Raw genomic sequence first — 26,160 nt, forward strand, 5'->3', positions numbered from 1 at the left:
AAAAATTATATAAATACCATCACTCTTAAGTGGTTTATATCAAAAACTTGTATTAAAAATTAACATAATTTAAATAAATTAAAATAAAGTTCAAAATCAATCTGGAGTTACAGAGAATACTGGTCTAATAATGTAATTACATGAGATTCAGTTTTAACTGTATACATGTAAAATATTCAAGTTGAAAATCATGAGAATAAGACTCAATGAATCAGTAAGAAAATACATTATAATCTCTGACAGGTTCCTTGCCAGTGATTACCAGCTCCAATTCAAACCGTATTTAGGAATACAAGAGGGAAAAGTTTCTAATGTGTACTATACTCTTACAGGAAAAAGCATGGAGCAGTAGACAGCCCCCAGAAGTAATCAAAGTGTACTCTTAATTCAGAGTCCCAATAAAAAAACTGCAATGACACATTAGGCATATTAAACTTAATTTGACTTAATTTTTATTAACCTGCAAAATGAGAAAAATGATCTCTCCCATATTTTTAATCACAACCATTTCTAAGCATGTTTTAATTACTTGATGTATAGCTCTCTTGTTCATTTTCAGGATGCAGAATTCATTAATTATCACCAACAGGTATCCCCTACATCCAGGTGTAGAGGATAGATTGAAAGGTGAGTAACACAAGGGAAAATATTTTTAGAGTTCCTTTTCAATCTGCAATTTCCTAAACAAAATGGGAAACTTTTATATTGTGACTTCATTTTTTATGGGAAAACTAAACAATATTTATAGCATTGAAGACAGGTTATTTATACTATAATCTGCCTTAATTTTCAGAGTTTTTTTAAAAAAATGCTTTGGATTCTAGTTATAAATTATCTCAAGTAAATATAACTTTCTGCCAAACATTCTTTAAAAATCACTCAAATTAGGAGCACATGGGTGGCTCAGACAGTTGAATATCAAACTCTTGATTTAGGCTTGGGTCATGATCTCAGGGTTGTGGGACCAAACCCTGCATCAGGCTTCATGTCAGGTATGGAGCCTACTTTGGATTCTCTCTCTCTCTCTCTCTCTGCTCCCCTGTCCTCCCCAAAATAAATGAATAAATAAAAATCACTCAAATCACACACAATTGTTTTAACTATATTTAACCTTGTTTGTGTCATTAACTATTTTTATCAACCTGAAATAGAGTCCTTTATATAAAAAGCATGGAATTTCAGGAGTTTTTTCATGGTACTCTCCATAAGCAAAATTATTTTCATTAAGTACTAATCAAACAAAAGTAAGATTAGATTTTTAAGTTATTAAACGTGAGAAGAATTAGTTGTTCTTAGATGGAAATATTTTATATTTTGCTTGGGGTATCATTAAATGGTTATATGCATTTCTCAGAAGTCATTTATCTGTACATTTAAAACATGTATATTTTAATGCATATAAACTATTATCTTGGTAAAATTGATTTAAAAAAAAATCCGGACGCCTGGGTGGCTCAGCGGTTGAGTGTCTGCCTTTGGCTTAGGGCATGATCCTGGAATCTGGGATCAAGTCCTGCATTGGACTCCTTGCAGGGAGCTTGCTTCTCCCTCAGCCTATATCTCTGCCTCTCTCTCCCTGTGTCTCTCATGAATAAACAAATAAAATCTTAAAAAAAAAAGTCCAGAGAAAGAACAAGACTAAACCCATTGGTTCAGTAAAAAGTTACATGTCAGTAGTGCCTGGCTGGCTCAGTAAATAGAGCATGAGACTCTTGAACTCAAGGTCGTAGGTTTGAGTCCCACACTGGGTGTAGAGATTACTTATAAAGTTACATGTCATTGGTAAATATTAGTATAAATAATGTTCAATTCTACTTCCATGACTGATATGGTGGTTTTCATATACAGTGAAATCTTAACTATAACTTCAATGGACTAGCAAGTTAGTTCAAAAAGGGAAGACTATTTTGCTGCATTAATTTAGTATTATAGTGAAAGGCAACAAAATAGTAACTAGTATTAAAAGCAAAATAAAAACCAGTCCCATGCTTAGCATCTTTAAAATGACTATCATATATAAAATAAAATGAGATGTTTAACGCTGTATTTTTGAAAATGAACAGAAACTTGTCATTGAGGTTTTTTTTTTTTTAAAGAGTTAAATCCTTCTGGTGCCACAATGACTATTCAAAACATTAGCCTATTTACTTTTTGCTTGCTAACTGTTCATTCTTCTTCAGTCTAGTCCCACAACTCTTCTGTAACTGCTTCTTCACACCTATTATCTGCTAATTGTTATATCAAAGTCTTTCTTAGTAATACCCTATTTAAAATATTTGCTTATTATATTGGTTTCTGTAACACTATATCCTTTTACTATATTCTCTGATGACTAACTTTGATTTTTTGCTTACTATTAGTCATTTACCTGAATAAGTATTTATTCTACAGGTAATTTCCAAAGTTCTGTCTCACATATTTTTCTAAAACAAAACAAAACAAAACAAAACAAGAAAAACAACAACATATTTTTCTGTGTCCCTTTCTACATTTTCTAACCTGGATATGGTCTGCATTTAACTCACCCACTAGAAAAAAGTATGGCAGGGACTACTACTTATTAATCTTTGTATTTCCCCCAGTTCCTCAAAAAATGCCTGACACCCTAAATCTTCTGTCTCCTATATTAAGCTTTGACAATGAATAATAAAAGTAAATTAAAGATATGAAATAACCCAGATTCACAGAAACATAATTATCTGAAAATAAGGAATGAAAAGATTATGTTCCACTCTCTGAAATACTATCTGTGAGAATCTTCAGATAACCTACCAATATACATATTCTGTATAAAAAAATAAAAGGTTGTTTAAACAGGCCCTCCTGACAGGATTATACTTCTAATGAATATAATGAACTTTCAAAATGGTCATATTTAACCATGAATAATTCCAGAAACAGAATAACATCAGAAAGCTACCATCAAGCTCTTGATCATTTAAATTATGTCAAACTGCTGGAGAGAACTTGAAACAATTCCTATAATACGCACTTTAGCAAATGTTTACTGAAATTACAAATTTACACACTCCTTGGACTTTATATTCTACTTGTTGCAAAGAATGCATAAACTCACACACATATGAGATAATGAAAGTACAACGTTATTCCCTGAAGCACTGTTTGTGATAGCAGAAGGAAAAATCCATATACCCACAAGATTCTGATTAACAACTCAAAGTGTTGATGATAATGACAGTGGTGGTGGTGTTGGTGGCGGCGGCTAACACTTGAGTGGCTCATTACTTGGCAGGCAGGCACCGTTCTAAAAAATAAGCCCCTTAAGTTTACACATTTAATCTTCACAACAATACCTATGAAGAATGTACTATTTTTCTTTCATTTTACAGAATAGAAAACTGAGGCACCTAAAGATCTAGCAATTTGCAAAAGGGGTTTCCCAGTAGCAGATTCATGGTCTATATGCATGCAGTCTGGCTATAGGGTCCATGACTAACCACTACTGACTAAAATCAGTGGGATCTATGGTGCTGTTGATAATAAACATATCTGTATTTGATATGGAAAGATCTGTAGGATATATTCATACATAAAAAAAGGGATATATATGCATTTGATTGTATGTGCTTTAAATATTTCTGGAAAGACACAAATATCGGTTGCCTCAGAGAAAGAGAAATATGTGGTTGAGGTTTAGGGATATAATGGAGATACTGAATTGTATAGGCTTTGCATTTCCTGAAATTTGAACTCTGTGTATGTATTACTCAAAATAAGTAATGAATATATTTCAAACAAAAAATGTTAAAAACTAAACTAAAAGACAGATTGCTATTAAACTTTGCCTATTAAGCATTTGTGTAGTCATTACCAATACGGACTCACTGGAGGGTAGTCGAAGAATTCTTGACATAAGTTTGCCAGAAACACAAAATTTTATGTTATTCTTACCAGCTATTATAGAATACAAAAAAAATGGAGTGGAAAATAGGGCTGGAGAACATATCTTTGGTATAATTAGTGATATGGACAACAATGAAAACTGTAATTGTGGTTACAGTAACCACAACAGTTAGCAAAACCCTCAAGAAGTCATCCTAGGTGGTTTAAAATCTTTGGCATCAGATATAGTAGGGTTTAAATCTCAGTTCCAACAGTTACTAAGCTACAGGACAATGAAAAAAATCAATTGTCCTCTATGAAACTCAGATTTCTAATCGTTAATTGGTGAGAATACTACTTTAGACTAGGAATTTTTGTTCCATGCTGTAATTACTAGTGCCTGGAATAGCGCTTGGTACATAGGAGGCACTAAAAAAAATGTGTATTAGACAAATTACGAAGAACAGATGAGAACTAAATAAAATAACAAATGTGGGATCCCTGGGTGGCGCAGCGGTTTGGCGCCTGCCTTTGGCCCAGGGCGCGATCCTGGAGACCCGGGATCGAATCCCACATCAGGCTCCCAGTGCATGGAGCCTGCTTCTCCCTCTGCCTGTGTCTCTGCCTCTCTCTCTCTCTCTCTCTGTGACTATCATAAATAAATAAATTTAAAAAAAAAATTAAAAAAAAATAAAAAATAAATAAAATAACAAATGTAAAGAATTTAGTATTGTACTGGTAGCATGTACGATGCTCACTTACTATGAGCATTCATTTTTTTGATAGATTATCCTGCCCATTTTGGAGGGAAGCTAAAAGTTCTAGTTTCTTAGTTGAGCTCTACTGAAAGCCATATTCCTAACTATCCATGTTGCCAGGTTAATGCCATTTGAAGAATGAGACAAGTAACCTAGTTTATTCCAAAACCAGGCAGAGTCATTCCAGCAGTTTTCCCATCACCCAGAACAAAGCCTCCACTCCCAGAGTGGAATCAATCACATACATTAACACTAAACATCTATCCAAAATGACTAGAACCCATCACGGAGATGAGTTAAGGTGATAAAGAAGTCATTGTCAAAGAACCAAGAACCCCAAAACTATTTTTCTCCATTTACAAGAACCACATGGTTTAGAGAACTGTCTCACCTCATCTTTCTCATTTTCAATTCTACCCTTCCTCTATTCTATGATGACAGCCTAAGCAAGAACTCTAGCCTTCTCGGTATCCTTCCAAATAGGTACAGAAGACAGAAGAGAAAACTGAAAATATACAAAACTTTATTTACTAGCAAATCAATTTATCCAAATATGACAAAGGCTCTTTTGGGTTTGTATCTTCTATCACATTCTGGCTCCTTCAAAATTACTGAACCTGGCTGTGGGTAAAATATACCAACATTGCCTAAGAACACTTAGCAAAGAACCTTCCTCATAGCTTTCTTACTAACTGTTCCATACAGGAAACAACAGCTTTCTATTTTAAGAATTTTCTTTTAAAGATAGGATTATAAAGTCTTAGTAAATAAAATCTAATCTGGTGATGGATGAGAGAAAATCTAAGCATATAACAGATGATTTTTGGTAGTCTCATTTTCTGTTTTTTACTTTACTGGACAGCAGGTTGTAAATCAAAATAAAGAGAAAGACTGAAAGTAAATACAGACAAATTACTAAAGAAAATCTAAATCAGAAAAGGAGAAGAAATGCTGAGGCTACTCAAACTGAGAAATATTTACTAAAAGAACACTGCATACCAGAATACAGAATTTAACAAGCTATGTAAGACTGCAGTGACTGCATACATTTAAAAGTCCTTCTCAAGATTTGAGAAGAGGGATGAGAGAAAGGTAGAGAAAGAGACAGATACTTTGGCTGCTTTTTAGTGAGCATTTCAAGCTTAGTTATAAATATCTTGTGATACATGCAGTTTGTCTAGCTAGTATGTACACAAATAGAGAAAAATTACCTCATAGGTTATTACAAATATACACGTTTAGAAACTTGTCGACCTTTTAGGATGCCTTAAAAATAGAAATTGTTGAGGTAGGCTGGGTGTCTCAGTTAAGTGTCTAACTCTTCATCTCAGCTCAGGTCTTGACCTCAGCATGAGGAGTTAAAGCCCCACGCTGGGCTCCACGCTGGGCACGGAAACTACTTAAAAAAAAAAAAATTTGAAGTTGTTATATAGGTTTCCGCATGCAACCCATATGAATAAAAAAAATAAACTGTTGTGACTATATCTTCAGTGAATAGTCTGTCTCTAGATGGCAGACTGTACTTGGTAACATTCCTTATAAAAAGCTTAAATCCTTCTTCCTCTGTAAAAACAAAAGGTAAGTGAAACATCAAACTAAATGTTCAAAAAGAAAACTCACATTTTGGCACATGATATGGGAGTACCAACTGGCTGCTCTTTCAATGCTGCATAGGCTACACTTCATTTCAAGAACAGATAAATTTACTAAATATTAGAATTTCAAATTTTGGAGCTTGGTTGAGCCCTGCTAGTAGCCCAGTGCCAAATGTAAGCATTGTCCTAGGGCTATAATCTTTCAAAACACTTTCACCAAACCTTCAGCAACTATTAAAATAACCTCATCTTCAGTCCACATAAGACAAGAATTAAAGGATGAAGAGAAAAATAAATTTACTTTTTAAAACGTCCATATCCTCCCTCATCCACTACTACTAATATTAATATGATTCAAGAGAAGCAGGGTTTCTTAATCTGTGGCACAAAGATTCTTAAATATCTATGGACTTTTTGAAACTGCATGAAAATTTAGGTCTATGCACTTTTATGGAGTAAGTCTCAAATTTCCAGGCTATTACTACTAAAGGAATTTGAGAACTCCAAAATGTAAAAATTAAACATTAGGGGAAAGATATCAAAGATTTTTAGTCTTGGGGGATCCCTGGGTGGCTCAGCGGTTTAGCGCCTCCCTTTGGCCCAGGGCGCAATCCTGGAGTCCCGGGATCGAATCCCGTCAGGCTCCCTGCATGGAGCCTGCTTCTCCGTCTTCCTGTGTCTCTGCTTCTCTCTCTATGTCTAAAATAAAATTAAAAAATCTTTTTTTTTAAAAAAAAAAAGATTTTTAGTCTCAGAGAATTGAAGAGAAAAAAATGCTACTGGCTCATTGCTAATGGAATTTTATTTCTTTTAGGCCCTCTCAGCTTAAAGAACAGGAAATATATTGGTGTGTATACAAACATAGCTGTAAATATTTCTCCATTACCACATGGAATATTGTAAAGTCTCCCCCTTGTTTTTAACCACAATTTCCTACACTGAAATCTCCAACAGTGAAAACTCTGATTCCCACCATCAACCATCTATTTACTTAATTTTTCAATTCCTGTACACATGTATATAGTGACTTTAGAATTGGTAGCCAATACCCCTGTGGAAAATAACTGCAACTAGAATGCCATGCTTTTATACAGTTCCTTTTGCCTTTAATGTTACAGACTCCACTCTTCAGTTATTTAGAACAGTACTTTTCCCCCAAACCCTTTCAGTAGGGCTATTTCATGTATTTGTAATACAGTTTGATTCTTTTGCCACAGTCTGAATTCATCCTGGAATGACCTCATGAGGAATTTTTTTAAAATGTGTAAATATCATTGTTTATTCTTTGTGCTATAAGTTCCATTTGAAACATGCATAGTATCATATATCTACCATTACAGCACCATACATAATAGCTACACCACCTTAATGCCCTGTGATTCACCTAAAACCCTGTCAAACACTGATTTACCATCTCTACAATTTACCAATTTCCAGAATGTGACATAAACTGGAATCACAGTATGTTGCCTTTCAGACTGGATTTTTTCACTCTGCAATACCTATTAAGATTCATCTATGCTTTTTGCATGGTGTGAATGCTCATTTCTTCTTATCTCCAAATAGTATTCTACTGTATGGATGTACCACAGCTTATCCATTTCATCTACTGAAGGACATCTTGATTTTTTCAGTTTTTGCTAACTAATGAATTACTATAAATATGTGCAGGTGGACATGTTTCAAATTAGTTGGTTAAATACCTAAGAGTGTGATTGCTGGATTTTACAGTAAGGCTACGTTTAATTTTGTAAGAAACTGTCAGACTGCCTTCCAAAGTGGCTATACCATTTTACATTCCCACCGACCATGATTTCCTCCCTTCACAGTGATTGCTACTGTCAGGTTGTTGTGGGGTTTTGTTTTTGTTTTTTAAATTTTAGTCATTCTAATAGTTGTGTAGTACTATCTTTTTGTTCTATTTATTATTTTTAAGATTATTTATTTATTTATTCATGAGAGATAGAGAGAGGCAAAGACATAGGCAGAGGGAGAATCAGGCTCCATACAGGAAGCCCCATGTGGGACTGGATCCTGGGATTACAGGATCACGCCCTGAGCAGACAGACACTCAACCATTGAGCCACCCAGGCGTCCCTCTTTTTGTTGTTTTAATTTGCACTGCCCTTCTGACAAATGATGTGGGTATGTTTTCTTTTTTTTTTTTTTTAATTTTTTTTTATTTATTTATGATAGTCACAGAGAGAGAGAGAGAGGCAGAGACATAGGCAGAAGGAGAAGCAGGCTCCATGCACCAGGAGCCCGACGTGGGATTCGATCCCGGGTCTCCAGGATCGCGCCCTGGGCCAAAGGCAGGCGCCAAACCGCTGCGCCACCCAGGGATCCCATGTGGGTATGTTTTCAAATGTTTATTTGCCATCTGTGTACCCTCTTTTGGTGAAATGTCTGTTTAGGTCTTTGCCCTTTTTTTTAATTGGCTATTTATTTCCTTATCATTCAGCTTACAGAGCTCTTTGTATATTTTGAACACAAGCCCTTTATCATACATGTGTCTTGTAAATATATTCTCCCAGTCTGTGACTTTTCTTTTAATTTTCTTAACAATGTCTTTTGCAGAGCAGAAACATTTAAATTTTTTTATTTCAATTTCAATAAGGTCCAACTTGCCAATTGCTCTTTCATGGTCTTGGTTGTTACAGCTTTAAACCTCAAAACTTCACCACTTCATGCCCTTAGGTTTATAAGGTCATACAGACTTTCTCTTATGCTTTATTTTAGAAATTTAGAGTCTTACATCTTACATGAGTTAAGTTTTGTGCAAAGGGTTAAGATCTGTGTTTAGTTCAGTTTTTCTACATGGATATCCAATTGTTCATGTAACATTTGCTGAAAAGATGATTATTTCTCCATTTAACTGCCCTTGTGTCTTCATAGAAAAAAAAAAACCAGTTGATTATATTTAGGTGATTCTTATAATACTTTTAAAGACTAAGTTAGGGTACATAAATTCGATATATATAAAACTCTTCAGAAACTCACTGGATCTAGAAAAAGAAGGATAAAATATGCCAAAATATTTCATGTTCCACTCTCCTCTTATTTTAACAATTTTTATCCTATACTCTGTACATACAAAAGTTTTTCCTAAATGATAAACCCATCAGGATTATCTGTGGTTATCACTGTCTTCTTCCTAAAATGGATAACTATGTCTCTACATTTGAAAGCCTTTCCAAAAACATTGAGAATACTGAGAATTTGAGACTTTTAATTAGTCCCAAGAGATGATAAATCTATCAAATCTATGAAAGTAGAAATTATCTTACAACAATATAAAAAACCCCCACAAATAAGCAAAATATGTCCAAAGTGTAAAATTTTCAAAATTATGACTTACATTTACACACACACAATTATACAAGGGAAGAAATCACTTTAAATTGATACATAAAGTTCTGATTAGGGTAGTATTATATACAATATTATTTGTATAAACCTTCCTGAAATATGAATGAAAATATGAAAAACATTTTGAAAAGCATTTGAAACCTTATGAAGTAGTGGGAAATCAGTATAATAAAAACAAATTAAAACCAGAAACCAAAATACAGAAAGAGCATTAAAATCACTTTTTCTCTGACAATATTTACCGAGACTATAATATACAAGTTGGGACTTCAGAGGTGAAGAGCCTTAAAGGAAATAACTCTTATGAAGTGGGGGCTCAAAGGATTTCATTTGTAAGTTAAGGTTAAACCAGTAGTAAGTCTAACACCTCATATCCTGTGGTCTATAAAGCAAGCTTTTTTTTTAATATGATGTAGAAGGAGACAGATACCTGAGAGGTAGTAATCAAACACTGGTGCTCTCACAAATATCCTAAATTCACTTAATCTGATACAGAAAACTTCAGACTGGACTTAGTTGCAAATAGTCCTCAATTGGTAGTACTTCTGGGCACCTGTCAAGCAAATGTTGAATCTTCTCAAGAGGAATGGACCTTTATCCTAGGCTTTATAAATTTGAGAGAAAATGTGGAGCTTAGAATAAAAAGTAAGTAAACATATCAAGAAGAAAGGGGATATGCAAAGGAACAAGCCAAAAAAACAAAACAAAAAAACCCCACAGAAACAGACTCATTAAGACTTGTATTAGAATTATCAGATACAGATAATAAAAAAAATTCATCATGTTAAAAAAGGAAAATACAAGACTAAATGAAAATTCACAGGGAACAATTCCATGGACTTCTTTTTCTGTAAAAGACAGCCACATGGGGCACCCGGGTGGCTCAGTTGATTAAATGCCTGCCTCCAGCTCAAGTCCTGATCTCGGGATCCAGGGATCAAGCCCCAAGTTGGGCTCCCTACTCAACATGGAGTTGGCTCCACCCTCTCCCTCTACTCTTTGCTCCCACTTGTGCATACAAGCGCTCTCCCAATCTCTCTCTCTCAAATAAATAAATATTTAAAAGAATATAGGGTAGTATTAAAAACAGTATTATTTATATAAACCTTCCCGAAATGCGAACGAAAATAAGAAAAACATTTTGATAAGCATTTGAGACCTTATGAAGTAGTGGGAAATCAGTGTGTGTGTATGTGTGTATCAGAATAAATATATATATAACCATGTTAAAAAAGAGAGATATCCATGTTAACTATTGTTTCTAGAAAGGACCAATATAGTAACTGAAATAGATTGCCACAGATGAAAAAAAGTAAACAAAGAAAGGAAATATATTACACAGAAAGCTGCCCAGATATTCAAAATGCAAAAATACATAGAAGACCATATGCAAAGTTTAAACAAAGTTACTGGTGGAGAAGAGAAATAAAATGAGAAGGAGCAATATGTAAAAAGGTAACGGATGAAAGAAACCAATCCAAAGAACTATGTTTTTTGAAAAAAGAAAGAGAGAAAAAGCCCATGAACGGGGGGGCGGGGGGGGGGTGCAGAGGGAGAAGGAGAAGCAGACTTCCTGCTGAGTGAGGAGCCTGAGGTAGGGCTGGATCCCAGGGTCCTGGGATCATGACCAGAGCTAAGGCAGCAGCTTAATTGACTGGGCCACCTCAAACAATTATGTTTTATACATAGAATATAATATAGTCAGACAGAATACTAGAAACAAAAAGAAATCTTAAACTTTGGGAAATACAAGTATTGAAAGAGAAAATTATTATTCCTATTTCTCAACAACAATACAAGCCAGAAGACAATAAAATGTCTTCAATGAACTAAAGAAAATAACTCCCAATATACAATATAACCATCAATATATATTTTAAGAAACAGAAGACATGTTATTCAAATCTTCAGACAAAGTTATATAAATCTTCAAAGTCTACAGAATGTCCAATAGAATCTCATTAGATTTTCTAAATGCTGCACTTTAGGCAGATGTGATCTCAGACACATATAACATTTTTTAAAAAGAACAAATAAAATGGCATGTATATGGGTACAGCTAAAACAACAATAACCTTATTTTTTTAAAATAATGACTATGGGAAAATGAAACGGATTTAAATTACAACACAAAGAAGGAAGTAAATGGAAGTCCTTGTACTGTCTGGGGAAAGGGTGAAGATAGTAATTACCTTTGGATTGTGCTACATTAAGTATGATTTTTGTAATCTCTAGGGTAACCATTAAATGCATGTAAAGAGTACAAAAATGTCCAAATAAGTAGGGTGGGGGGATGAATTCTTATGAATTCAAAGAATCTAAAGACAAGAAAGAAAAACAAAACAAGAAAAACATATAAAGCAGTCAGGACAAACAACAAACATCGGTTCAATATAATCCAAACACCCAATATTTACATTAAATGTAAAAATAACTCAATGATACAATTAAAATAGTTTTCAGACATTAAAAAAGTACAATCTGTCTATATGTTGTTTATAAAAGGCATATAAGAGGTGAGGATACAAGAACAATGAAAAGAGAAAAAGAGAAAAGAGTGGGCCACAAAAACCATAAAAGGAGTTTCATTAGTATTCAAATAAATAAAATTTTAGAAAAAGCACTGCCAGAGATAAAGAGGACCATTAAGTAAATGTAAAATATTTGAGTTATAAGAAATATCTGAATATTTTATATGTACCCAATAACAAAGCACGTGATGGGGGAGGGAGAGGACATGAAAAAGAGGATGAGGGAAGGGGAAGGCCTTCAAAGAGAAATCAAGAAGAAATATATAAATCTACAGTCATGATGTAAATTTAAAAACTTTTCTCAGTAACTACTAGAAAAGTAAAGATTAAAAGGATATAAAGTATTCCACACAATTATAGAACGATCTTAACCTGATGGACACAACTGCATTTAGCAAATACATAATACATACAGATTTGAGGCACACATAAAACGTTTGCAAAAACTGACCACATGACCTACACAAACTAAAAAGGACTAAAACCATACAGACCATTTTTTCTGGCATCAAATTCAATTAAGCTAAGAAGAAATCAATAATAAAATTTACCCCAAAGATACAAATGTAGTGAAACAATGGGATACCTGCACCCCAATGTGCATAGCAGCAAGGTCCACAATAGCCAAACTGTGGAAGGTGCCAAGATGTCCTTTGACAGATGGATAAAGATGTAGTGTGTGTGCGTATGCATGCATACATACACAATGTAATATTAGTCAGCAATCAGAAAGGATGAGTACCTACCATTTACATTGATGTGGATGGAACTGGAGTGTATTATGCTAAGTGAAATAGCTCAATCAGAGAATGACAATTACCATATGGTTTTACTTATATGTGGATAATAAGGGAAGGAGGGGAAACTGAATGAGGAAAAATTAGAAAAATTAGAAAGGAAGACAAACCATGAGATACTCTTACTTCTGGAAAACAAAGGATTGCAGAAGGGGAGGTAGGTGCGGGGATGGGGTAACTGGGTGATGGGCATTAGGAAGGCACGTAATATGATAAGCACTGGGTGTTATACTATATGTTGGCAAACTGAATTTAAAATTTAAAAAAAGTTAACCAGAAAATTTCATGTTTGGAGGTTAAGAAATAGGCCTTTAAATAATCCATGAATCAAAGAAAAAAAACAATTAGAAAATATTTTGAACTAATGAAAAGAAATATCACAAAAAGATATACACATTAAAATATAAGGGGTGGGTGCCTGGATGGCTCAGTGAGTGAGCATCTGCCTTTGGCTCAGGTCATGACCCCGGGGTCTTGGGATTGAGTCCCAACACCAGGCTCTCCACGGGGAACCTGCTTCCCCCTCTGCCTATGTCTCTGCCTCTCTCTCATGAATAAATAAATAAAATCTTTTTAAAAATAAAATAAAAGGGGCTATTAAAAATAACCATATTAAATAAATTTGAAAATTCAAATGAAATGGATAATTTCCTAAAAAATAAGCTTGTTAGAAGCAAACAAGCCTGCATAGTGCTAAATTAAAGAAATTGAATCAGTAGTTTAAAATCTTCCAATAAATAAAAAAACTAAAAAAATTCAAGTCCATATGGTTTCAAGAGCAAATTCTACCAAATGTTCTGGAAACAATTCCAATCTCATACACTCTTCCAGGAAAACAAAAAACAAAAACAAACAAAAAGAGGATATTTTCCACCATTCATTTAGTAAAGACTTGATAATAAAATCTGAAATGGAAAGAATGGAAAGGGAAAATTACAGGCCAATTTCATTGATGAATACAAATACAAAAAAAAAAAAATCCTAAACAAGGTATTAGCCAATCAAACCAAGCAATAATTTTAAAAATATAATGCATCATGATCAAGGTGAATTCATTTCAGGAAGGCATGTTAGATTTAACATTAAAAAATCAGTGGTGGGGATCCCTGGGTGGCGCAGCGATTTGGCGCCTGCCTTTGGCCCAGGGCGCGATCCTGGAGACCCGGGATCGAATCCCACATCGGGCTCCCGGTGCATGGAGCCTGCTTCTCCCTCTGCCTGTGTCTCTGCCTCTCTCTCTCTCTCTCTCTCTCTCTCTGTATGACTATCATAAATAAATAAAAATTAAAAAAAAAAAAAATCAGTGGTACCCAGGAATGAGGAGTAGAGAGTTAGGGGTGGGTAGGGATATTCAGAAGGAGCACAGTGGGGATTTTTAGGGCAGTGAAACTATTCAGTTTGATACTATAATGGTGGATACATAACACTATTCATTTGCAGAAACCCATGGAACTTTGAAACACAAAGAGACAACCCTAATGTAAGCTATGAGCTTTAGTTAATAACGAATCAATACTGGTTTACCAATTGTAACAATATACCAAGCTAATGCAAGATGTTATTAACAGGGGAAACTGGCAGAGAGAAAAGGAACTCTCCAAATTTTGGCCCAATTTTTTTGTATACCTAAAACTCCTCTAAAAAATAAAATTTACTTTACAGAAAGACACTGTTTATAATAACTTTTTTATTTTTTTTATTTTTTTTATTTTTTTTTTTTTTAAATATTTTATTTATTTATTTAGGATAGTCACAGAGAGAGAGAGAGAGAGAGGCAGAGACACAGGCAGAGGGAGAAGCAGGCTCCATGCACCGGGAGCCTGACGTGGGATTCGATCCTGGGTCTCCAGGATCGCGCCCTGGGCCAAAGGCAGGCGCCAAACCGCTGCGCCACCCAGGGATCCCTATAATAACTTTTTTAAATGTTTAAGTCCAAAACTACAGATTTTAATAGATGTACAAACCTTTTCACTCATGCACAAAAATACCCTCTGAAACGAGAAAAATAAAGATCTAAATAAATGGAAACATATATACAATGATCATGAACTTGAAGATATGATTTTATAAAGATGCAAATTCACCCCTCCTATCCAGCAGTAGTTCTCAACTTTAGTTTTCCACTCCCCACAGATATGAATAATTGCAGGTTAGGGTGGGACGCTACTGGCATTTAGGGATAGAGGTCAGAGATGCTGCTAAATATTCTACAATGCAGCAAAGCTCCCCTCAACAAGTAATTACCCAGCCTTAATGGCAATATTATGATAGTTAAGAAATTTACAAATTAAATTTTATTCTATTCAAAACTCCAAGTTTTTTTTTTTTTAATGGAACTTGACAATCCAATTCTAAAACATACATGAAAATACAAAAGGACAAGAAATTTCTACAACCACTTCAGAAAACAGTCTGGCATTACCCTAGAAAAGTTCCATCTCTTTTACTTCAGCAATTTCACTTCTCAGTACACAAACTACAGCACCTTGTGTTACATGGATATTGAATTAACATGTACTAAAGACAGCTTAGAGTAACACTGTTCATCCTATTCAAAAGCTGGCAACAACCTAATTTCCTTCAAGTGTGGGTAATTTAAATTAACTTGTATATTCACATAGTAAATACTTGAGGGTAATTCTCACAGAATGGCAATTTTGCACCCACAGGGACATTTAACATTATCTGAAAACATTTTTGGTTGTCAAAACAAGAGAAGGGAGTGTAGGAGGAGAGACAGGAATGTGCAACTGGCATCTGAAGGGTAGAGACCAGAGATGCTGTTAAAAATTCTACAATGCACGGGAAAGACCACCACATCAAAGAATTATTTGCTTTACATCAACAAAAATGAATAAAATATGGCATAGGAAACATTAATGAATCTCAAAGATAGAATATTTGAGCAGAAAAAAGACAAAAGAGTAAGTAGAATTAATTATGTACAAAAGAGAACAATTAATTATCTAAAGAAGAAAGGAAGGCAAAACTAAACTGTTTAAGGATGGATCCACTCATGGTAAAGCTATAAAGAAAGGCAAGGAAATTATTATCACAAAAATCAAACTAGTATTTTTATCTCTGTGGAAAATGGAGGTGGTCATCATGATAGAGAAGTCTTCTGAATTCCTGGCGATGTTATTTTCCTTGAGCTGAGTACTGGTAACACTGGGATTCATAATGTAATTATTATTTAACCTGTACATCTACACTTTATGTACTCTTCTGTATACATACCACAATTAAAAAGAATTTAATAAAAATAGTACTGAACTATCAATATATATACACTGTGTTATAAGGAAAGAATTTATGAAAGCAGACTTTGAAACAGTATTAACTGATTAACGATTAACTGATTAAATAATTATTATTAATTAAACCATAATGAACTGTTTCTATCTTCTAAAGAGATTGAGACAGTTATAATATCAGTAAAAGTAGTTTATTTTGGGAAGAGATCCCATATAAAACTGGTAATGGGAGTGAGAAATAAAACAAGTTTAAAAAGCAGATAATAATAAGTGTGTTATGTAGCCAATTACTACCATGGATAACTGGAGCCTAATTAAACTCCTTGGAAAACTCTCAAAGTCTGAGTAGGCCATGCACTTCAAAGTTATCTCACCTGAGCGACAAAGGAGTTGGAGTATCTATATACTAGCTCTCAGTCAGTCAATGGTTAAAGCTATAGTGGCTAAATTGTGTACTGAGATGCTCTTGGCCATGAAGCAAAATCAAAAAGGAACTGTGGGGGATCCCTGGGTGGCGCAGCGGTTTGGCGCCTGCCTTTGGCCCAGGGCGCGATCCTGGAGACCCGGGATCGAATCCCACATCAGGCTCCCGGTGCATGGAGCCTGCTTCTCCCTCTGCCTGTGTCTCTGCCTCTCTCTCTCTCTCTGTGACTATCATAAATAAATAAAAATTTAAAAAAAAAAAAACAACAAAAAGGAACTGTGGGGTTATTTTAAAATTTCAAAGGGAAATACAGCAATGTCAAGTATTTGTCAAGCAAGATAGGAACTATTAGCATGAGGTAATTCACAGTCTCAACATCAGATGATACTTTATTCATTATACTTTGAGTTCTCACAAATACTGCTGGAAAACCAGCATAGAACAGGAAAGGTGAGTGATTCTAAAATTTAAGAAACTGTACAATGTCCAACGGGTATATATATCCTTTAGTAAGTAATTATGGTTATATAAGAATAGCATGCAATGTTTCCAACGAACTCCTAAGTTGTTAGGACATAAATAGATTGGTTGAAACTAACTACCACAAAAAAGAATTGCTAAGTTTTGTTTTGTTTTTGCATACAGATACCATGAAAACATTACTGAGACACTAACTGGCCCACAAAATGGGAAAGTTCAGGAAACCCTAGGAGTAAGCATTCCTTAGGATATGGTCTCTCATAATTCTCCAGCAATCCTGCACTCCTAGAAGACCCTCATGCATTTGGAAGTCCAGTGGTAGTCACAAACACCACAAAACGGAGTCATTACTTGTTACAACCAACTAAAAAAGACGGTGCTTCTAACCTAAATCACGTTTCATAAACGCACCCTTTATTAAGTAAAAACAGGCACATTTGTTAAAAAAAATCTATCAGTACCAATATCTGTGATATGTATTTCTGAAATATGTTATATACTGGCATTAGGGTACACCCAAATATATATGCCCATTATCAAGGATGCATTAAATATTTTAAAATAGGGATAACATATCGTTATTTTGTCATGCAGAATATTATAAAGATATCCTATCATTCCGTTTTGTCTTAGCTTCCTTAGAATTTATTCCTATGAAGTTTATAAAGTTACACAGCATTAGAAAAGCAACTCTTAAGTGAATTTTATGTATGTATGTATGTATGTATTTAATGAGAGTGAGAGTGAGTGTGTAAGCTAAGGTAGGAGCAGAAAGAGAATGACAAGCAAACTCTGTGCACAGAGCACAGATGATGGGTGACATCTCATGACCTGGGCGGAAATCAAGAGTAGGATGCTTAACTGACTAAGCCACCCAGGTGCCCCAAGTCAGTAGTATTTAAACCAACTTTTCCATCCCCATCCTTCCTACTCCACTGATACTGAATCCATCCTTTATTACACAATGAATTAGTCAATTAATTCTAACTGAGGATTCCCAGAAGTAAATACAATTCACTCCAGATGGTTCAAATGAAGAGATTTTTTAATGAGGAGAATACAGATGTGTGGGCAGAGTGAAGGAAACAAATAGGGGTACTGATCCAACTTAAGACAGCTAAAGTAGGAAATCAATAACATCTACTAGACTCCAGGGTAAAGGTAAGAAAATAATGATACGAGAGCTACAAAAAAGAGGAGAGCTGCCCAGACTCTTCACTCACGACAATACAATTCGTCATGTTACTGGAAGAGGTGTCCCTTTTAGCCAGGAACTAGAAAAGAAAGGTTTGTGTTTTTTCATTCCTTCTCTGATTCTCTTCCCTCTTCAGTGGACTGTTTTAATATCATTTTGTTTTTAACTATTACATAGCTTTAGAAAAAATGGGCTGATACAACCAAATAGCAATCTAGATTTGGGAAATGCTTTTGAACACAAGAGGTCTAACACAGGATTTCAACACAAGTCTTACTTCAATATAGAATAGGGAGATTGTAATAAAAAAAATTCACCCCATTTTTCCTATCTTTCAACTTTCCCTATACTCTGCACTCCATGTATAGTTTGAAGTACATTTTTTAGTGTTCTTTTAACTTACTAATTTTATTTATAAATTTTTAATTTTCATTTACAAGTTCTGAGTCAGAATTAATTTTGAGTCACATTAATAAAAGACCTTCCCACTTAGTAAAGGAATTCTTCCATATTTACTTCTAGTGCTTTTATTCTTTCTTACTGGTATTTACTATTTCCTTTTCTGTTTCTGCTATTTGTTGACTTTATACTTAAATTGTTGATGCACTGGAAATTCATCTTCATATATACAATCAAGTGAGGAATACAATGGAGTAATTTCCAACACTTTCCCCATCTTAATCTTATAAAGGGGGTCTGGGGCACCTGGGTGACTCAGTTAAGCATCTGACTGTAGCTCAGGTTGAAATCTCAGGGTCACAGGATCAAGCCCTGCATCAGGCTCCCCCACTCAGCAAGGAGTCTGCCTGTCCCTCTCTGACCAACCCCCCCCCCCCAACCTGGCTCATGCACTCACACACACTCTCTCTCTCAAATAAAATCTTTTAAAAAGGAGGAGGGGTCTATTACCTGTACTCTGAAAATTATAAAACACTGATGAAAGATACTGAACATGACACAAACAAATGGAAAGACATTCCATTCCATGCTCATGGATTAGTGGAACAAATATTAAGGTAACTCCAAAAGTCAGGACTATTCCAAAGTATATTCTGGGAGCTTGAGAAGATGCCAAAGTAAGACAATCCTAAGCTCACTTCCTCCTACAGACATATCAAGGCTAAACTATGTATACTACAACTCACTCTTAAAATGACCTGAAGCCTAAACAGCTAAAGAAATAAAGAAAACGCCACCTTAAGAAGGGTAGGAGGGGCAGAGATTCAATCAGAAATAAACAATAATAAACCAACAAAAAACACAGTGAAAAAGTACAACAAGCAAGAGGGATATCACAAACACAGAGGATTACCTGAGGAGTGAGGAGATCAAGCCCCACATCAGGCACAAGCCCCACCCTGGCAATCTAAACCAAGATGTGGCCCCATTTGTGTCTGGCTTTGAAAATCAACAGGGCTTAATTCTAAAAGAGCTAGAGTGCTACAGGAAATTGAAACAATGCTCTAATGGGCTAGTACACAATATCACTCATTCTGAGATCCAGCAATGAAATAGTTTGCAAAGCACCTGCATCGCAGAAACGACTTATTGACTAATTTTAGGGCATTTGCCAAAACAGCAGGGATCTGGAGTAATTTTCTTCAGAAGTTGAAGTGCTGGCAGGCACCATTTTTCCGGTTCTCCTTCAGCCTAGGTTGACCAATGAGATGACAAGAGCCAGTTCTGACACTCTCCATCTGTCTTGTTGGCACCCCTTGTCATGCCTTGGTGATCCCTTGGGGACCAGCACCAGCTGGCATCTACCAAAGCGGCTCTTGCTCACTCATACCCAGTAAGCAACCTCAATTAAAACCAACATGCCCACAAAGTGACTACTGCCCTGTCACCCTTGACAGGCAGCACTGGCCAGGACTGGCACTCTTCAAAAGGAAATCCTGCAGTCAGAAGGGGGAAACAGCCCCACCCACCACTACTAACACAATACCTATAGCCAGGCCTGTCCGTCAACTATGGCTGGGGGCTAAGCACACCCAACAAAAACAACTGCAGAAGCTTCAGACAGAACACTCAGCCAGCCAAGTCAAGGGACATCCTTATCTACTAGTGTGGCCCACAGTAGCTAAAAATGCTAATTGCAGCCAGCTGGGCTAGAGGCCAGCCACTCCAAAAACAACCACAGCAGACAATACACAGTCACAGTAGGGAGGCAACACACAACCTATGCAGGGGAAACCCCTGAAGTACCTAGTTTTGGTGACCAAAGGAGATTGAGCTAATAAGGCCCACATATATAAGGTCACTATTTTCAAGACCAGAAGATGTCCCTGACCTATACCTAATACATAGAAACAAACACACAGAGTAAGACAAAATGAAGAGACAGAAAAACAAAAAATTAAGATAACATCTCAGAAAAATGACTAAATGAAATTGTGATAAACAATCTACCTGATAAAGAATTCAAAATAATGGTCATAAAGATTCTCACCAGACTTGAGACAAGAGCGGATGAACTCAGTGAGAACTTCAAGAAAGAGATAGAAAGTATAAAAAAGAACCAAAAGAAAAAAGAATTTTAAAAATGAGAATAGGGCAAGCCCAGGTGGCTCAGCGGTTTAGTGCCGCCTTCAGCCCAGGACCTGATCCTGGAGACCTGGTGATCAAGTCCCACGTCAGGCTCCCTGCATGGAGCCTGCTTCTCCCTCTGCCTGTGTCTCTGCCTCTCTCTCTCTCTCTCTCTGCGTCTCTCATGAATAAATAAATAAAATCTTAACAAAAAAGAATAAATTAAGGCAACATCAAACATGGAAGCAGTAGAAATGTAATGCTTTTTGAATGTGTTCAAACTTAAGCAACCATCAATTTAAAATAAATTTATATGCCTAGGATGTTACATATGAACCTCATGATAACCACAAACCAAACTTTAAAAAGATATAAAATAAAGAAAAAGAAAAAAAAGCATAATGCTAAAGAAAGTAATCAAATCAAAAGGAAAGAGAGTAAGACAGGAACAAAGCAGAACTATAAAAACAACCAGAAAATAGTTAATAAAACAGCATTAAGTAGATACTTATCAATAACCACTATGAATGTAAGCAGACTAAAATGATCTAATAGACAAGACAACTCTATACTAAAAAAAGACCCATCCATATGCTGACTACAAGAAACTCACTTCGGACCTAGAAACATCTACACATTCAAAGTGAATGAAAACCTATTCAATGCAAAGAGAAGCCCCCTCCCCCACCAAAAAAAAAGCAGCAGTAGCAATACATACATAGATCAAACGAAATAGACTTTAAAACAAAGACTGAAGCAACAAAGAAAGGCAATACCTAATGATTAAGGGAAAAGTCCAGCAAGAAAATATAACAATTTTAAATATCTATGTACTGAACATAGGAGCACCTACATATAAAAGCAAATATTTAGAAACATAAAAGGAGAAAATGACATTGACACAATAATAGTAGAGGACTGTAACACCTCACTTACATAACTGGATAAATCATTCAGCCAGAAACTCAAGAAGGAGACACTGTCTCTGAACAACACAAAAGATGAAATAGACTTAACAGATATATACAGAACATTCCATCAAAATTTAGCAGAATACACAGTTTTCAAGTGCATAATAGAAGATTATCCAGGATAGACAACATGGTAGGCCACAAAACAAGTCTCAATAAATTTATGAAGGTTAAAATCCTATCAAGCATCTTTTTAAAATCCCAACACTATAAAACTAATAGTTTTAAGAAAAAAAAACCCACAAACACCTGAAAAAGCTAAAGAATATTCTAATAAACCACCAATGGGGCAACAAAGAAGCCAAAAAGTACATCAGAAAATATCTGAGACAAATGAAATTGGAAACACAGCAGTTCAAAATATTTAAAAAACAAAAATCAGTTGTAAGAGAAGTTTATAGCAATACAAACCTACCTCAAGAAACAAATAAAAAGCTCAAGTAAGCAATTTAACCTTACACCTAAAGGAAACAGAAAAAGAATAAACAAAGCACTAAGTATAAAGAAAAAATAAGAACAAAGTGGAAAAAACCTAATTACAGACTAAATCAACAATAGAAAAGATCAATAAGATCTAGTTCTTCGAAAAGATCAAGAAAATTGATAAGCCTTTAGCCACAGTCATCAAAGGAGAAAGGACATAAAAAACTTACAAATGAAAGACAAATTATAGCCAACACCATAGAAATACAAAGAATAAGAGATTGCTACGACAACATTATACACCAACAAAATGGATTTCTAAGAGGAATGGATAAATTCCTGGAAACACGCAATCTTCCAAGAATGACTAGGGAAGAAAAAGAAAATCTGGACAGGTTACTAAGTAATATAATTCAATCAGTAATCAACAACTTCAACAAACCAAAGGCCAGAATCAGATGGCTTCACAGGGAAATTCTACCAAACATTTTAAAAAGAATTAATAACTATCCTTCCCAAATTACTCCAAAAAACTCAAGAGGAAAAAATGTTTTTAAAGTCATTCTCCAAGATTAGCATTACATATATACCAAAACCAGACAAAGACACTTAAAGACAATTACAGGCCAATATCCCTGAGATATATAAGCAAAAATCCTAAACAAAATATTAGCAAATTGAATTCAACAATATATTAAAAGGATCATTTACTATAATCAAGTGGAATTTATTCCAGGGATGCAAGCATGGTTCAATATCTGCAAATCAATGTGATACACCATATTAACAAAATAAAAGAATAAAAACCCTATGATTATCTCAAGACATGCAGGAAAAGCATTTGGCAAAATCCATCTATGATAAAAATTCTGAACAGAATAGAGAAGAAACACATCTCAATATAATAAAGGTCAAATATGAGAAATCACTTAACGTCACAATGGTAAACAGCTGAAAGCTGTTCCTTCAAGATCAGGAGCAAGACAAGGATGTCTACTCTCACCACCTTTATTCAACATAGACTTGAAGTCCTAGCCACAGCAATCAGACAACAAAAAGAAAGAAAAGGCATCCAAACTGGTAAGACAGGGTTAAAGTGTCATTATTTGCAGACGACATGACACTATATATAGAAAACCCTAAAAACTCCATCAAGAAACTATTAGAACTAATAAACACAATCAGTGTTTACTGATTGTTTACAATCAGTAAAATTACAGGGTATGAAATTAATATAAAGAAACTGGTTATGTTTGTATACACTAAAACTAACTAGCAGAAAAAGAAATTTATAACTGCATCAAAAAGAATAAATATTTAGGAATAAATTTAACCAAGAAAGGTGAAAGACTTGTACTCTAAAAACTATTAAGACACTGATATAAAAGAAACTGAAGACAATAAAAAGATATACCATGCTCACTGATTAAAAGATTGAATATTGTTAAAATGTCCACACTACCCAAAGCAATTCACAGATTCAATACAAACAAAAACAAATACATAGATCAACAGAACAGAGACTCTAGAAATAAACCAATATATGCATATATAGTCAATTAATCTATGATAAAGGAAGCAAGAATATACAATAGTGAAAAGACAGTCTTCAATAAACCATGTTGACAAAACTGGGCACCTACATGCAAAATAATAAAACTGGACCACGTTCTCTTTTTTAAAAAAAATTTGAAGATACATTTATTTGAGAGAAAGAGAGAGAGAGAAAGAGAGTGAGAGAGAAAAAGCTGGACCACTTTCTTTTACCGTATAGAAAAAAAAAACTCAAAATGGATTAAGACTTCAATATAAGACCTAAAAACATAAAACTCCTAAAAGAAAACAGGCAGTAAACCACTGACCACCAGTCTTAACCAATATTTTTTGGGTTCTATCTCCTTGAGTAGGGCAAAAAAAGCAAATATAAACAATTGGGGCTACATCAAACTAAAAAGCTTTTGCACAATGAAGCAAACCATCAATAAAACAAAAAGGAAATGTAACAAACAGGACAAAACATTTGAAATCATCTATCTGATGAAGGATTAATGTCCAAAATACATAAAGAACTCATAAAATTCAACTCCCAAAGAACAAATAATCTGATTTAAAAACGGGCAGAGGGCAGCCCGGGTGGCTCAGCAGTTTAGCGCCACCTTCAACCCAGGGTGTGATCCTGGAGACCCGGGATCGAGTGCCACGTCAGGCTCCCTGCATGGGGCCTGCTTCTCCCTCTGCCTGTGTCCCTGCCTGCCCCCCCCCTCTCTCTCTCTCTGTCTCTCATGAATAAATAGAATCTTTAAAAAAAAAAAAAAAAAAAAAAGGAAAAAAATAAGAGAAAAAAGGGCAGAAAACATAGACATTTTCTGCGAAGATTACATAAAGATGGCCAAAAGACACATGAAAAGAGCTCAACATCACCTATCATCAGGGAAATGCAAATCAGAACCACAATGAGGTATCACTTCACACCAGCCAGAATGGCCAGTAACAAAAAGCAATAAGTATTGAGAAGAGTGTGGAAAAAGGGAGGAAGCTTTATGCACTGTTCGTGAGAAAATAAGTTAGTGAGCCACTAAGGAAAATAGTGTGGAGGTTCCTCAAAAAGATTAATAAAAGAAATACATTATAATCCATTAATTCCACTTCTGGGTATTTACCTAAATAAAATGAAAACACTAATTTGAAAAGATATGCACACCTATGTTTACTGCAGCAATATTTACAATAGGCAAGATATAGAAGCAACTTAAATGTCCATCAATAGAATGTGTGTGTGTAAACACACAGGCATGCACACTTAAATATTACTTGTTCATAAAAAAGAATAAAATCTTGCCATCATCACAGCAAATTGATGGGCATGCATATGACATGGACAGACCTAGAGAATACAATGCTATGTGAAACAAGTCAGACAAAGAGAAATACCACGTTTTCACATGTAAATGGAATCTAAGAAACAAAACAAATGAACAAAGAGAACAGAAACAGACTCATATATACATAGAACTGATGGTTGCCAGAGGAATGGAGGAAGGAACTGGGTGAAATAGGTAAAGGGGGTTAAGACATATAAAGTTCTAGTTATAGGGCAGCCCCAGTGGCACAGTGGTTTAGCACCGCCTGCAGCTCGGGGCGTGATCCTGGAGACCCAAGATCGAGTTCCATGTCAGGCTCCCTGCATAGAGCCTGCTTCTCCCTCTGCCTGTGTCTCTGCCTCTCTCTCTCTCATGAATAAATAAATAAAATATTTTTTTTAAATGTAGTCAATAATGCTGTAATAACTTTGTATGGGTGAGAAAATCACTGTGAACATTTCATAATGTATATAAATGTGAAACCATTACGTTGTATACGTCAAACTAATACAGTATTGGATGTCAACTATACTTCAATTTAAAAGAAGGTATACTCAAGTATCATCCTTTTACCCCGATTCCTTCTAGACTTTATATCTCATTTATATATACAAACGCACCCTGCAGGTAACCAGTCGATATTCTCTTTTGTCTTTCCTCTTTCCTTTTGCTCAAAAGGGGAAGATATATGTATATAGTCCATTTTCCCCTTCTTCCTTCCCAAGAAAGTTGCATACTGTAGATGCTCTTTTGCACTTTGCATTTCACCGCTAAAAACAAATCCTGAAAATCTCCCTGCATCAGTCCACAGAGATCTTCCTCATTCTTTTTCACAGAATTTTTTACAAAATTCCATTTTGTACCTTTATGATAACTTACTTAATCACTCTCCTATATACAAGTATTTAGATTGTTTCCAATATTTTGTATTAGCAAATAATATCGTACTGAGTAACCCTGTGCCTTCATTTTCTTAATTCTGGAGCTGTATCTTCACGGCAAATTTATAGAAGTACAATGACTGGAATAAAACAAATGTAGTTTTGGGAGATACTGCCAAATCTATTTCCATCAGAGATGTATCAATTTTTATTCTAAGAAACAATGCAACAATGGGGGAAAAAAGAGACAAC

At 35.0% G+C, this 26,160-nt stretch overlaps 1 protein-coding gene across 11 annotated transcripts in view; it reads right to left on the reverse strand.

The window, feature by feature from the left end:
• Positions 1-26,160, reverse strand: part of STAG1 (stromal antigen 1) — a 393,923-nt gene that overhangs the window by 182,789 nt on the left and 184,974 nt on the right. The gene's annotated exons all lie outside the window — the stretch shown is intronic.

Source organism: Canis lupus, chromosome 23 (genome assembly GCF_003254725.2).
Source record: "Canis lupus dingo isolate Sandy chromosome 23, ASM325472v2, whole genome shotgun sequence".
In the NCBI taxonomy this organism is placed as follows: domain Eukaryota; kingdom Metazoa; phylum Chordata; class Mammalia; order Carnivora; family Canidae; genus Canis; species Canis lupus.